The following is a 15,329-nucleotide window of genomic DNA, read 5'->3' as shown; positions in this document are numbered from 1 at the left end:
AAAGATTATTGTGCTAGGGAGGGAGTTGGACTTGCTGATTAAAGTCTTGTGCTAACAAATTCATTTATTCATTTATTGATTTATTCAACAAACTTGTTGAGTATTTAACACATGCCAGGGACTGATGGAATGAGAATGGAAACTTATGGTGAATTTTAGAAAATAAAGTTACATCTTTTGCATCTTGCACTTATGACTGGGTTGTGTATTTGAAACCAACCACAGTTAGGAAGAATCCCTGATATTATGCTTTTAGAGAATATTGTGTCCAGTTTCCTTTCCAAATTTTAAATCAGATGTTTTGGAAATTATGACAAACATTTCTAGTTGAGGAAAAGAATGATAACTGAAGGAAAGTAGGACCCTTGAAGACACTTTTGAAGATCATGGTAATGCTTCACCAGAGCCTTAATGAGGAAAGTCATGGAGAAAGTAGCTGCTATTTACCAAGCACCTGCCATGTGCCCATCACAGACCAGGTATTCATGGACATGATAGCTAGACTCCATTTCCGTGATTTCCAGAGAGGGTAATACAAACACAATTTTAACCATGCCAGGTTTCCTTAAACCTCTCCAAGGCACTAGCAAGTCATTAGAAAAGAACCTCTCCACAATTCGTTAAAGCTAGATACCTAAACTCAGTAGATGCAGCTGGAACTGGACAGTTCAACACATAGCATGGTACCTGAAGTTCAATGCTTTGCTTTTGTGTAGCACACACATTGGTTAGAGTCCCCTAGTTGTATCAACAGTTTACTTGTCCAACCTTGACTTTCTGCTGCTCCTCATCACTAACCCAGAGCTTTAGCAAAGCTTAACTATTCAACATCCATAATTTTGTGCCTCTAGAACTTACTTGCTCATCTTATTCCCCAACTATGAATTGCTTTGATCACCTGGTTCAATGTTGTCTCCTCCAGGATATCTCCTTGGCTTTTCAAACAGTTTCTTTCCTTGGTATTCCATAGCACTTTACCTGTCCTCTTATGATAATGACCTCATTTCCTCTTGAATTTTCATTGTCTTGTATCTGAGTTCTACATTTTCAGGACAATTGTTAGCCAATGTTAAGTAAATAAATCCTTATTCTCCACATCAAGGAATCCAGGTGAGAAGCAACTCTGTCACAGATCAATGTCTGGTGTTCGCATGTCTGAAGAGTTATACTATGGGACTCCTTTTGGAAATCTCTGTGGTTTTTGTATTTCTCTTTCCATTAGCAGCCATGTGGGTCTCAAGCTGCCCTTGGGAGATGCCTGTGGTATCAGTTAGGGTTCTTTGGTTGAGAGCAACAGAATGGTGGCTGAATTTTTTAAGGTACTTTATTAAAAGGCCATAGGGAAACTTACAGAACCCCATGGAAGACTGAAGAACCAGGCATACAACAGAGACCAGAACCTACCACAGATCTCAGTCTCAGGGGAGGCAGCCAGTCTTACTCAGAATCCACCACTGGGATGAGCCAACTCCAGTAATTTATTCCTTTTTTAGATTACTCTGTTCAAGAGTCTAAGTCTTGGGAGAGAGAAGCTGTTTGGTCGTTCTTAGCTCACTTCCCTGCCTCTGGCTGTTCTCAGAGGTGGGGAGCACTCATAAGAGGCCCTTCAGCATCCATTGTGAGAGGGCTATATACTTTGATTGACCATCTTGCTAAGATTGCATGCATGGAAGAAGTAATGCCTCTCTCCAAAAAACAAGGTACTCCTGGATGCTGGGTGGCTCCAAATACCTAATATCTGGGAACACAGCCTATCTGGTTGAGGGGGACTCTAAGGATCCCCTGAGTGAATTTCCAGTATCCACATAATCTGTATTTTAAGTCAGTACATCCATATATGCCTTCCAAATTGAGTGAAAACTGTCCCTAAAAAAGTTAATATTGATCATTTAAATGAAAGCTTTTTAAAAGAGACTCTGTGTCTAATACATCTTGTAACTCTCTTAGTGTCTTAATAGATCTCTGCACAGAACTGAGGCTCAATAAATATTAATAAGTTAAATGTACACACAATACATTTTAGGTTCAAAATTTAACATCTCTATGTGTACTATTACTATATGAATGAATGATACATGTTCATATATGTTAAATATTTATATGTATAATTTGTATGCAAGTAGGTTTTGATTTATAGCACCAGGATCCTGTCAATTAGGCTGCTAACTATTTTCAGGCTTTCATTATTCCATGAAAGAAGTAAATGGAATGATTTTGTCCATGTCATGTGCTTGCTCCCTTGGCCATCTGTTTTGTTCTAAAAAATATTTTGTTGTTTTTCCCCCTTTGATTCTTTAGTGAAGGGCCCATGTCTTATTCATCTAAAATTCTGAGTCCTTAGCAAGCACTCCATAAAGTTCTCATGAATAAATTAAAGCAATTTAATATTTGCCCTTGGTAATGAGGGCTGAAACCTCTTATCAAGATGTGAGGCTAGAACAGTTAAACATCAGTGATGAGAACCTGGTTTTGGTGAGAGATGCCCATAGATCATAGGGAGAAGGATAGCCTGAGCTTGTTTGGGGGTTGGCCCCCAGATCAGCTCTTAGTCTGGAGTGTTCTACCAATACTTGCAAGCTGATAAGAAGAGAGGAAGTGGAGGATGGAACAAGCAGATCAGTCATGATCTATGACTGACATGAAAGACAAGTGATTCCTCCTAGCCTAGTGAGTGGGAAGCCTGCTTAGAAGGTAGGTGGCTGAAACAGTTGGCATGTTCTGCTCTTCCAGACTGATGCTGCAATGAGTAGAATAATAATTATGTAGGTATTTTCTCTAAAAATCTATCACTGACTCTACTTTCACTGTCCTTTCCTCACATAATATCTTTGCAATGTTACACCTAACAGCAGTGAGCAGCAGAAGTAGGAAATGTGTGGAGAATGACGCCAAGGGATATTTTTCAACTTTTATTAAAATCTTTAATTATCAACAGCTTGATATCTGACTGGCTCTGATTTATTCCAGGTTGTGAGCGCTTGTTTGCATGACGGTCGCATAGCATTTTTCTTGACAGCTATAACTATGCTAGAATTATTGTGCTCGGAGCATCTGGAGGACGGAGGATGTGCTTTATTTATCTTCTTATCTTCAAGCTCTAGGACAGCTATCTGGAACTATAAATTCTCAATAAATATTTATTGTTTAATACATAGAACAAAATGGGACAGGGAAATGGGAAAGGAAAAAGGAAAAAAGGAACATTTTATTGTGATAGTCCTTCAAGAATATGCCTGTTGTTCTCACCTGGCTCAGTCTATGAAGCATGACAGACTCTTGGTTTCAGCTTAAGTCATGATCTCATGGGTCTTGGGATCAGGCCTCACACAGGGCTTGTGCTCAGCAGACAGTCTGCTTGAAAGTCTCTCCCTCTGCCCCTCCCCCACTCCAATAAATAAATCTTTTTTTTTTTAATTTATTCATGAGAGACACACACACAGATTGGCAGAGACATAGGCAGAGGGAGAAGCAGGCTCCATGCAGGGAGCCCAATGTGGAAATCCATCCCGGGACTCCAGAATCATGCCCTGAGCCGAAGGCAGATGCTTAACCACTGAGCCACCCAGGCATCCCTAAATAAATAAATCTTAAATTAAAAAAGAAAAGGAATATGGGATGCCTGGGTGGCTCAGTGGTTGAGCATCTGCCTTCGGCTCAGGTCTCCCATCCACTGAGGGCTCCTGCTGAATCTGATTTGTAGGAATCCTGAAAACTAGTCAACCCTATTGTCGTTCACTGAGAAATCCTTTGCAACAGCGTCAACCACGCAAAATGAATCATTCCTTCCCTAGAGGCCTTTTTAGACGGGGCCTGCAGAGACAAGTAACTTTGGCAGTCTTGAGGTTAGAAATCCTCCCATTCCTCACATTCTGATCCAAAGCGTAAGAAGCCCCTCTGAGCATTCCTTCTTTCCTGTAATTTCACTCTACTCCAGGCCACTGGGTGAACGCTTTCACCTGGCTCAAAATCATATCGCTCATTGTCCTTCCCCTTCCTTCTCCATCCTTCCATTTCCTTGCCTCTTCCCCCTTCTAAGCTCTCCTGCTGTGCTTTGGAATATTTAATGTGGTGATCCATACCTTAGATACTGGAAACCACTTGGAATCTTGCCTTAATTGAACCCTGACACCCCTGAAGGCACTGGATCTGAACTGGCCCTTTTAAGTGGATTTGACCTATTCTTCCAACTCCACATAGTTTTGAGCTAAGACTTAATCTCAGCAACTTTTTTATAGTCCATGCCATTTTTGGATCATTAGTGCTTCATCTTCATGTAAAAGCAACGGCTCCTTGAAGCCTATACCTCTGCTGGTAGCTATAAACTTTTGACAGCTATCTACACTTGATGGTCCTTATTTTACTTTTTTTTTTTTTTTTAATAGCACTTAACACTGTTGCCCACTCCTTCCTTCTTCCTCTGGCCTCCAGCACTTCTAATACAGCATAAGCTATTTATTGTCTTCTCTACTTGCTCTCTACTTGCTCTTCATAATGTCTGTACTTTTAAGCTTTTCCTTCTCTGCTCAGCCCTTACATTTCTGCATTTCTCAGTGCGGTGGACATGGGGTCCTGCTGCCCGGGTGCCTCCATAGGAAGGGGCTTGCTACCCTAACTGCTACAGACAAGGGACTGCTTTCAGCTCAACCTGGTGTGCCTTCAGCTACATAAGGTCCACGATGTTCCCAGGACACATAACCAATGATTAACTGATGAAGGCAGAGCATAAAGGCCTGGTTACCTTGGCCATATATAGGACAACAGATCATTCCACCTGGAGAGACTCTCGTGGGGGCGGCACTGTAGCTAAACCTCTCCCTCTGGCTACCCCTGCTTCCTCCACACCCTTTCTGTAGGTGTGTTTCCCAAGTGCGCTCCTCAATAAACATCCTGAGCAACTCTGTGTCAGAGGCTCTTCCCTGGGAAACTCAAACTCCAGCATACAGGGCTCTATTCTTTACCTCCTCTCATGTATACTGCATGGTTTGTTTCCCTTGGTGATCTCATCCAGTGTGCCAACATCAATATCCATACATCAACATCTGTACTCTGTAGGTCTCCATTCTAAATTCTGGGCATGACTATCCAAGCACTTCTTCTTTGCTTCCACTGTTGAGGCCCCTCAACATCCCAAGCTCAAGGGAGCCAAGACTGAGCTCATCTTCAACTGCTCCAACACCCTTCCCCTGGCCTGCTATTGTCTGGGCTCATTCCTACAGGGAGAAGCTATCTGGTAACCCCATTCTCCCTTAGGCTATAAGGAATCATTTGAGCACATGGAATAGGGAAACAATGCTTCAAAAAAAATAATAAGAATTCTACTAATTATGCCTTCCTGGTCTCTCTTAGTATTACCACTCAGTACTAAACTGATGAGTAACATTTATCTTACCCTGGTGCTAAAGTAAATACAGTTTACTGTTATTATCATGGAATAAGGAGCTATTAATACCATCTTTATGTTCTTATATTTTGTAAGTATCTTATATTTTGATTCTATTCAGATAGATTCCCAGCAGTAGAAAGAAAGAAAAAAGAAAGAAAAAGGGTAAGACAGGGTCCCTGTATAAAATAATTTCTAGGGGATCCCTGGGTGGTTCAGTGGTTCAGCGCCTGCCTTTGGCCCGAGGCGTGGTCCTGGGTCCTGGGATCGAGTCCCGAGTCGGGCTCCCGAGGAGGAGCCTGCTTCTCCCTCTGCCTGGGTCTCTGCTTCTCTCTCCCTCCCACTCTCTCTCTATCATGAATAAATAAAATCTTTAAATAATAATAATAATAATAATAATAATAATAATAATTCCTAATAGAAAGTAATTTATCCTTTCTTTGAATCTTCATGATAGTTATTCTCCAGTTCCTTGGATATATATCTCGCTCTGTGGAAAAAAGAGATGATTTCTTCCAGGGTGGGTCACTCGGGCAGTAGCATGATGCCTTATAAGTAGGTTTGTAGTATATGCTTGCTGGTCTCCTCATTGGTTATTCCTAAGGACCTGCTTTCTCAAGTACTAAATAACAATGATGGCAATGTATGCCACATCTCCTGTGCCCCGAATCCATAAACAAGCTGAAATCCATTACAGTTTTTTTTTTTTTTTTTTGGCGGGGGGAGGGGGATATGTATAACTACCATAGTTTGGTAAGATGTTTAATCACTAGAACATTTAAATCCAGGCCACTGCTACCGCTGGCCCAAAGATGCATGTTCTGGGGAAGTTCTGCCTTTGGATAGATTCACCCATACTTTTCAACTATTCTACCTTACGATATTTGTACCTGGTGGCACTTGCTCCTTGCAAAGAGTACAAAGAAACATTTGCATGACAAACCACAGTTTTACTGTGACCTCAGCAACCCCGTGTAGTTGCCCTTCATTCAGAGTCTAACAGCAGCCCTCTGTGATGCCAGCAAGATCAAGAGAAGCTCCAAAACTGGTAATATTGAAAAAAAAATTCCCTAGACACTTGTGAAGAGCAGCTGGAGTTTAATAGTTAACTAAGGGAACTGCCAAAATCTGCAGCCCTATGAGGGTTCTTTCTCCTTGGAACCCTTCTATCTTAGCAAGTTCTCCAAAATGACCAATAACTGTCCTCTCCCAGCCCAACTCTTGAATAGAGTGTCGGTCTGTCTCATGGCTTCCCTCTGCCAACCATGGTATATATCTTGTTACATTCTATCTTTGGCAAGTTTCCATTATTGAAAAGTTTTATATCTTATTGGCCCTTAAAGCTGTTTTATAAGCATGAATTATTATAATTTTCAACATTTTGTAGCTAAAGGAATACAGATAGACAAAATGCCCTTTATTTTGATCTCACCATTCTCAGACACACCTGCTATCTTGAAGTATTCTAATTAAACTTTCATCATCTTTGTGCTTAAAGGAAAAGTCCTATTCCCAATGTAGGCGGTTTGCATTTATAAGTTCTGACAAGTTGCTTGGTACCAGACAGCCAAAAGTGATGAATAGTCTCAGCAGATTAAAATGTAAATTTGATTGAAGAAAACAACCTACAAAAATTTATGCTTCTGTATAATCTATGTGATTAAGTGTTACTTGTTTCAAAGCTAATGTTTCTGACACTTTCAATTACAGCTCTTGGAAGTTTTATTCTACATTATTTAATCTATTTTAAATAACTCTTCCTTTTAGGATTCACACACAGGGAGGCATATTTAGCATCGATCTCCAATGCAAATTTGGAAATAATCTCTGTCCAGTCTACAAGAAGATTCATTTTATATGGAGATTACAGGATTTAAAAGCTAAACCTTCAATCTTCTTTCTTATAACTAAGAAAATATTAGGTCTCAGTGTATCTAGTAATATCCTTTTTAAAAAATTGTGTTTAGAAAACACATAACATAAAATTTACTCTCTTAACCACTTTTAAACGTACAGCTCAGTAGTGTTAGCTATATTCACATTGCTGTGCAACAGATCTCTAGAACTTTTTTATCTTGTGAAACTGAAACTATATATCCACAGAACAAGAACTCCCAATTTTCCTCTTCTCCAGCCCCTGGCAATCACCATCCTATTTTTGGTTTCTTTTCTTTTGACTACTTTAGATACCTCATATAAGTGGAGTCATACGGTATTTGTCTTTTTGTCATTTACTTAATTAATGCTTAATTATTTAATTAATTATGTGCTTAAAGAAAAAAAATCCTATTCCCAATGTAGGCGGTTTGCATTTATAAGTTCTGACAAGTTGCTTGGTACCAGACAGCCAAAAGTGATGAACAGTCTCAGCAGATTAAAATGTAACTTTGACTGAAGAAAACAGCCTACAAAAATTTATGCTTCTGTGTAATCTATGTGATTAAATGTTATTGCTTCAATGCTAATATTTTTAATTAATCATTAATTAACCCAATTAATTAGTTAATTAAAACTAGGAGTTTTTAGGGTTGGGGTTGACTGATAATACCCCATGAAGTGAGCCATGGAAGAAGCATTTAGTGTTTTTGCTTCCCGTTTCAGGTCAGAGGGCTAAAATAGGAAATCAAAATATTTGTAAGATTTATGGGCAGCCCCGGTGGCTCAGCAGTTTAGCGCCGCCTTCAGTCCAGGGCGTGATCCTGGAGCCCCGGGATCAAGTCCCCGGTTGGGCTCCCTGCGTGGGGCCTGCTTCTCTCTGCCTGTCTCTCTCTCTGTGTCTATCTTGAATAAATAAATAAAATTAAAAAAAAATATTTGCAAGATTTAAGCATTCACGATTAAAGCAAAAAGCTAACATAGAGGAAAACTAGAACTGCAGAGACTCTTGTGGCCTCATTTTCTCTGCTGAGCCTCAAAGCTTTTCTGAGAAAAATCAGTAAAATAGGCTATAAACTTGTTGAGGGCAGGAAATGCTTCTTTTCACTGCTGAATGAATTCCTTTATTTGGCCTCGGCATTTGGGTGCCGAGCTAGGCAATGAGCTTGGCCAAAAAGGGGTACAAAAACCAAACACTATCCCAAACTTCTAGATCCCGCCAAAATGTGAGGTTTTCAAATCAATACCCTCGCGACGTATTTGTTGACAGATTGAATGATTAAACTGACGTTATAGAATGAGGGAAACAATAGGAACCACAGCATAAAGACTGTAGGAGATCATTTAGACTATTTTCCACCTAACATTTGTTTATCCTCACCTTGTAAGAAACCTCACATTCATGCTTCAGTGGAGGCTTGATTTTGATTAAAAACAAAACACAAAAAAACAAATAGGTCTCTGGTAACTAAACAGTCCCAGCCTGATGTTTCAGGTCTCCAATACAATGACAATATTAATCAAGTGGAACAAACTTTTCTTTGTGGTTTCTTTTCTTTTCTTTTAAGATTTTATTGATTTATTCATGAGAGACACGCAGAGAGATAGAGACACAGGCAGAGGGAGAAGCAGGCTCCATGAAGGGAGCCCAATGCGGGATTCGATCCCGGGACTCCACGATCACGCCCTGGGCCAAAGGCAGGCGCTAAACCGCTGAGCCACCCAGGCATCCCCTTATTTGTGGTTTCCACATTGCTTGACTTACCGTTCCCTGAACAGAACCTCTTCTGGAGGCAGTGTGTACTGTAGCTAATTTTAAAATTCACACATGCCTTAAAGAATGCCAGAGGTAGAAGTGTACTGCCTCAGGATACATCAGATAGAATCATAAACACTTACACATCCCAGAGCAGCACCAAGCCTGGCCTTTTGCCTGAAGTTCTCTGATAACTGCGCTCACATGTGAAAGGGATGTGGGGATTAGTTTCCTTAGAAATCCTGGTTTTTAGAACTCCTTAGTTATGCCAGTGGTGATTTAATAGGAAGAACTATACAAATGTAAGTCCATGGTCAGCTATCTAATAAAAGTGTATTTGTTACCAATGAAGAGATCGTGAATAAGTATGTGTAAATCCATCAACAATACTTAAAGGTTTCAAAAGTCCATGTTTTAGTAGGATAAACAGATAAAATACAGGGTCTCTGGTTGAATATGAATTTCAGATAAATGGTAAAAATGTTTTGGTATTAGTATGCCCTATGAAATATGTGGGACAAACATATATATTAAAACATTATTTGTTATTTTTCTGTTTGAGTAGCTGGAGGGAGGAACAATATGTGACTGCAAATGAGCACAAGGAATCTTCTTTGGTGAGAAAATGCTCTGCATCACTTGCCATCAGGGAAATACAAATCAAAACCACAATGAGATACCACCTCACACCAGTGAGAATGGGGAAAATTAACAAGGCAGGAAACAACAAATGTTGGAGAGGATGCGGAGAAAAGGGAACCCTCATACACTGTTGGTGGGAATGTGAACTGGTGCAGCCACTCTGGAAAACTGTGTGGAGGTTCCTCAAACAGTTAAAAATATACCTGCCCTACGACCCAGCAATTGCACTGTTGGGGATTTACCCCAAAGATACAAATGCAATGAAACGCCGGGACACCTGCACCCCGATGTTTATAGCAGCAATGGCCACGATAGCCAAACTGTGGAAGGAGCCTCGGTGTCCAACGAAAGATGAATGGATAAAGAAGATGTGGTTTATGTATACAATGGAATATTACTCAGCTATTAGAAATGACAAATACCCACCATTTGCTTCAACGTGGATGGAACTGGAGGGTATTATGCTGAGTGAAGTAAGCCAGTCGGAGAAGGACAAACATTATATGTTCTCATTCATTTGGGGAATATAAATAATAGTGAAAGGGAATATAAGGGAAGGGAGAAGAAATGTGTGGGAAATATCAGAAAGGGAGACAGAACGTAAAGACTGCTAACTCTGGGAAACGAACTAGGGGTGGTAGAAGGGGAGGAGGGCGGGGGGTGGGAGTGAATGGGTGATGGGCACTGGGGGTTATTCTGTATGTTAGTAAATTGAACACCAATAAAAAATAAATTAAAAAAAAAAAGGAATCTTCTTTGGGGTGATAAGTATGTTCCAAAATTGGATTTTGGTGGTTTTACAACGGTAAAATTACTAAAGACCATTGAATTTTGACCTTAAAATAGATGAATTTTATGGTATGCAATTAATCCTAAAAAAAAAAAAAGCTGTTAGAAAATGCCTGTGTTTTATTTTAGATGACTCTAGGTTAACATATTTTTTATTTGATGGTTGAGGTCTTTATTTCTTGTGTCATCACTGTGATAAGCAAACACAGTGATAATAAATGGAGGGATTTTATAAATGCTAGAGTATTGTATAAACACAAGGTAGCATACTAATACTTCTTTTGTTAATTGCAGTGTCTATGTTGTTATTTTAAGATTATTTCATCTATAATAAACTCTTGCTAGATGTTATTCTCTGAACTTCAGATTTTAGCTAATTCATAGGCACATCATGACAGGATAGGGTCATCCTGTTGGAAGTCATCTCACCCCTAGCACAGTGTTGTTCCAAAACACCATGGTTAATTTATGGAGAAAAGAGTTGTACTTATCCTTTTCCGCCTATATTTTCATTTTGGGCTATAATAAAAATGTACAGGTGGAATAAAAATATCAAGATAAGACTGTGTCAAAATAATTATGTAAAAATCTTTTATGGGGCACCTGGATGGCTCAGTGGTTGAGTGTCTGCCTTTGGCTCAGGTCGTGATCCCAGGGTCCTGGGATTTGAGTCCCACATGGGTCTCCCCATGGGTAGCCTGCTTCTCCCTCTGCCTGTGTCTCTGCCTCTCTATGTCTCTCATGAATAATAAATAAAAGCTTTAAAAATATATCTTTTATGATAGCCACCATGCCTTTCCTCCAGTCATTCAACAGTTATTTATTGCATGTCCACTGCAGTTGAGTATATGCTAAAGATGCAGTGGTAATGAACACGGAAAACACTACCCTTGTTCTGATAGAATTCCCAGTGAGAAAGAACTCTAGAAATAGCTTATTTTTCCATTTTGACCTATATTATTTATTGTTGCTTCTTTTTTTTTTTTTTTAGATTTTATTTATTTATTCATGAGACACACACACAGAGAGAGGCAGAGACATCCACAGAGAGAGAAGCAGGCTCCATGCAGGGAGCCTGATGTGGGACTTGATCCTGGGACTCCATCCTGGGACTCTAGGACCACGCCCTGGGCCAAAGGCAGATGCTTAACGGCTGAGCCATCCAGGGATCTCCCTATTGTTGCTTCTATACAGCTACTCACTGGCTAAAAGGGTAAGTTAGAACAGGTTTTAAAACATTTAATTTGTTTTGAAAAAAATTCAAAAGGTTTTTTAAAAATTACTAAAAATACATTATTCCCTATGAATCCCATTTACTGATAAAATTTAATTCTTCACTACAGAAGAATCGTCAGTTATTGTTGAATGGGAAATCTCTCTGTGTAGACTCCTCCCAGCTCTTAAATTCACATACACAGTTTCCCAGCATATTGTTGTTATAAAGGCATTGTCCTTTTAGTGTATCTGATTGAAAATAACCCCGAGGCATTGTGGGACCGGAGAAGTGCTGTGCCAAGGGAATGCTGTTTTATTCCACAGAATTCAATGGAAGGAATCAGAAAACTTCAGGTTCCTGCAGAGTCCCAACCAGTTATTTAACCTTATCTGAGTGACAGTTAGACCTGAGATCTCTGAACTGATGTGATATGAAGTTAAAAGAACTCCTGGAGCAACTGACAAAACAATTATTATAATTTGCCTCCATGAGACAAAGGAGAAATCAAACTCCTGAAGCAGCTTAAAATTTCCCCCAAGTAGGCATTTATTATAATTATTATTTTTATTGCTACTCTTGGTATTTCTAGGAGTTAATGTTGTTACCATGGAGTTTAGAACCAACTGGGGCACTGATTGGCATAAAGATGAATGTTCTTAATAAAGAAAGCACTCTGAAAGAACACTTTTCTTAGATCTGACTGGGGCAGGAGTTGCTGCTTTGATGTTCTAATGCACTTTTAAGTATTGTGTTTTCCAATGGCTCTATAAATTAAAAAATTTCCCGAGTAATAAATACATTCTTCTCCAATACTCTTGCTTTTCTTAGTTTCATTTTAATATTAATACATGATATTTAGTGTTGGTATCTTCCATGTATTGTTCAGAGTGGCATTTATCAACGTAGGAGCCCAGCGTTGTTTATCCATCTATTTATTATTTATTTTGAACTTAAATTCAAGTTAGCTAACATATGGTGTAGTATGAGGTTCAGGGTAGAGTTCAGTGATTCATCAGTTGCATATAACACTCAGTGCTCGTGCCATCAAGTACCCTCCTTCATGCCCATCACCCAGTTACCCTATCTCCCCCACAATTTAGAAAGCTATCTCACAAATTCCCCTGATAACCTTCTCTTCGCACGATTTGGATGGAGTCCCATCATCCATGTTTATTGTCAGTCAGGGCTTACCTTTAATTACAGTAGCCTCTAGGCATTTGTGAATTTACCATTTGCCATTATGGTTTTGACCTCAAAGGTTGATGACATGTGGAAATTTGCATACCTTATCCCTGAGGTTTGTGTATGGGAATGTGTCACTTGGCTCCTGGGTGCACTTCACATTGGCCTGGCAACCACATTTTTGGTTTCTGATTCTCTGCTCTTATGAAATGACAAACTCTCTTCCTTTGTGAAAAAAAAAAAAAGAGAGAGAGACTACAGGAAAGCGAACTGCTAGTCCTAGATGTGAAAGTGGAAAAAAAGGAAGTTTTATTTACAATTTATGTTTTGCATAAAATACAGAGTGGAATGTTGAGCTCAGTGTTGGCTCAGTTCTGTTGCAGAAAGCAAGTGTCCACTAGTATCCTGTACAAATAAAATAAAAACAAGAAATAAATATGATATTTATTTTAGAAGCAGGAACATTTTAAATGCTATATAAATCACTTCAGTGCTGACTGGTCATTTCAATATTTCGGTTGTATTTCACTCTATTTTATGCTATAGTGGTATTTACACATTTGGGTCTTTAAACATATTTTGCTTAAATGTCACAACCCTACTATATGTAATTTTGTAGTTTGTTTCATTCTTATTGTATTTTTCTTGCATCCATGTTTATTTAAATTAAAAAATCAGAATATAAAAGAAGTTTAAAAATTCCTCAGAAGGTGGATCATGGAGGTGAAGAGATGAGCTCATGACATTATTGAGGATGTAAGAAATAATAAGCAGCTGTCTCCTGCAATATTTTACTTTTGATATTACACCATCAAGTTACAGTTTGGATACCTACCTCAACAAGTTTCTCAAAAGAAGCATTCATTTTAGCTCAATAACCCCTGATGTATTTTTATATTGTGAAAGACACAGTGAATAGGCAGCCAAATGCAAGCCAGCAAGAGAGGCCTCACCAGAAACTAACCCTGAAGTCATCTTAATCTTGGACTTCTAGCCTCCAGAAGTGTGAGGAAACATATTTCTGTTGTTTAAATCACTTGGTTTGTGGCGGTTCTTATGGCAGCCCTAGCAGACCCATGTAGCAATGACAACACCATGTTTGTTTTCTTATACCTTTCACATATCTTACATTGCTCTTCAAAATTAAAAAAGCAGTTCAAGCTCTAAAAGGACAAAGCAAGGGAAGAGGGTAAAAGAGGAAGAACAACTGGCAGTCTTCCAACAATATGTTACAGTTAATGATTTTATTTTCTATTCTGTCACTGTTAGTAATTTCTCAAAAAAAAGGTCTTACATTTACTGGACCTATAGATTTGCAGATACAAATTATTAATTATTTAAGGTATCTATCAAGTCAATGGCTGAGCAAAGAGAAGAAAAGCAAAATGAAAGAATTTTCCCTTTCTTTGCATACTCAATGTGACAATGAGTAGGGGTAAAAAATGATATCTGAATAAAATGTCTATGTAGACTATCTATAAATTTTACCTTACTATCTCTAATTTATACGCTAATTTATAAGCTAATATTTAACATTAGCATGATTATTTCCAATTAAAATATCTTCTTAGCATTCCTAGTTCCAATCTCTCGCTAAATCTAATTTTAATTTTTTTTTTCACACATAATGTAGATAGTAGTTTGGCAGTGTGTTTGGTAGAATTTTAAAGATGTTCTTTTGAGATTCCCATCCCCTGGTTATCCAATCAAAGACTAATCTAGGTACTTCTGTAAAGGAACTTTTGTAGATATAATTAAGGTGACTCATCAGCTAAGCCGCAATAAAGAGATTGTTCGGGATTATCTTGGTGAGCACCATCTAATCATGTGAACTCTTACTAAGTAGAATAGAAAGATGTAAGCATCAGAGAAATGCAGCAGAAGAGGCAGACAAGAGAAATTAGGCAAAAGGACACAGAGACCTTGAGAAGAACTCAACTGCCATTGCTGGCTGTGAAGGGAGCCAGACTCAGGGGTGTGCAGGTAGCCATGAGAACAATTCCCACTGACAGTCAAACAGGAACCAGGGCTTGAGTCCTACACCCATAAGGAACTGTATACTACCAACACCCTGAATGAAACTGAAAGTGGATTCATCTTCAGAACTTCCAGAAAGGAATGCAGCCCTATTAATTCCTTGATATTGGTCCTTTAAAACTAGAAGCAGAGAACCACCTGAGCTGTATGAGACCAGATTTCTGATACACAGAACTATGGGATAATAAATAGGTGTCATCTTAGGCTACTCCATTTGTGATGATTTGTTACAACAGCTATATAAAACTAGTATAGGCAGTTACAATTATAGAACTTTCTTCAGTTTCATAATGGCATAATTTTTACCTATTTAATATTTAGCAGTATATATTATTGCAAATTATAATCTCAGTTTCTCAACATACATAATTCAGGAATATAACAAGAAGAAAAAAAACAAACAAAAGATCAGCAATATAATAAGAAAAAGAAAAGGAAACTGTTCTACCTTT

The sequence above is a fragment of the Canis aureus genome, chromosome 24, assembly GCF_053574225.1.
Source record: "Canis aureus isolate CA01 chromosome 24, VMU_Caureus_v.1.0, whole genome shotgun sequence".
Lineage (NCBI taxonomy): Eukaryota > Metazoa > Chordata > Mammalia > Carnivora > Canidae > Canis > Canis aureus.
This window is presented reverse-complemented; position numbering follows the sequence as displayed.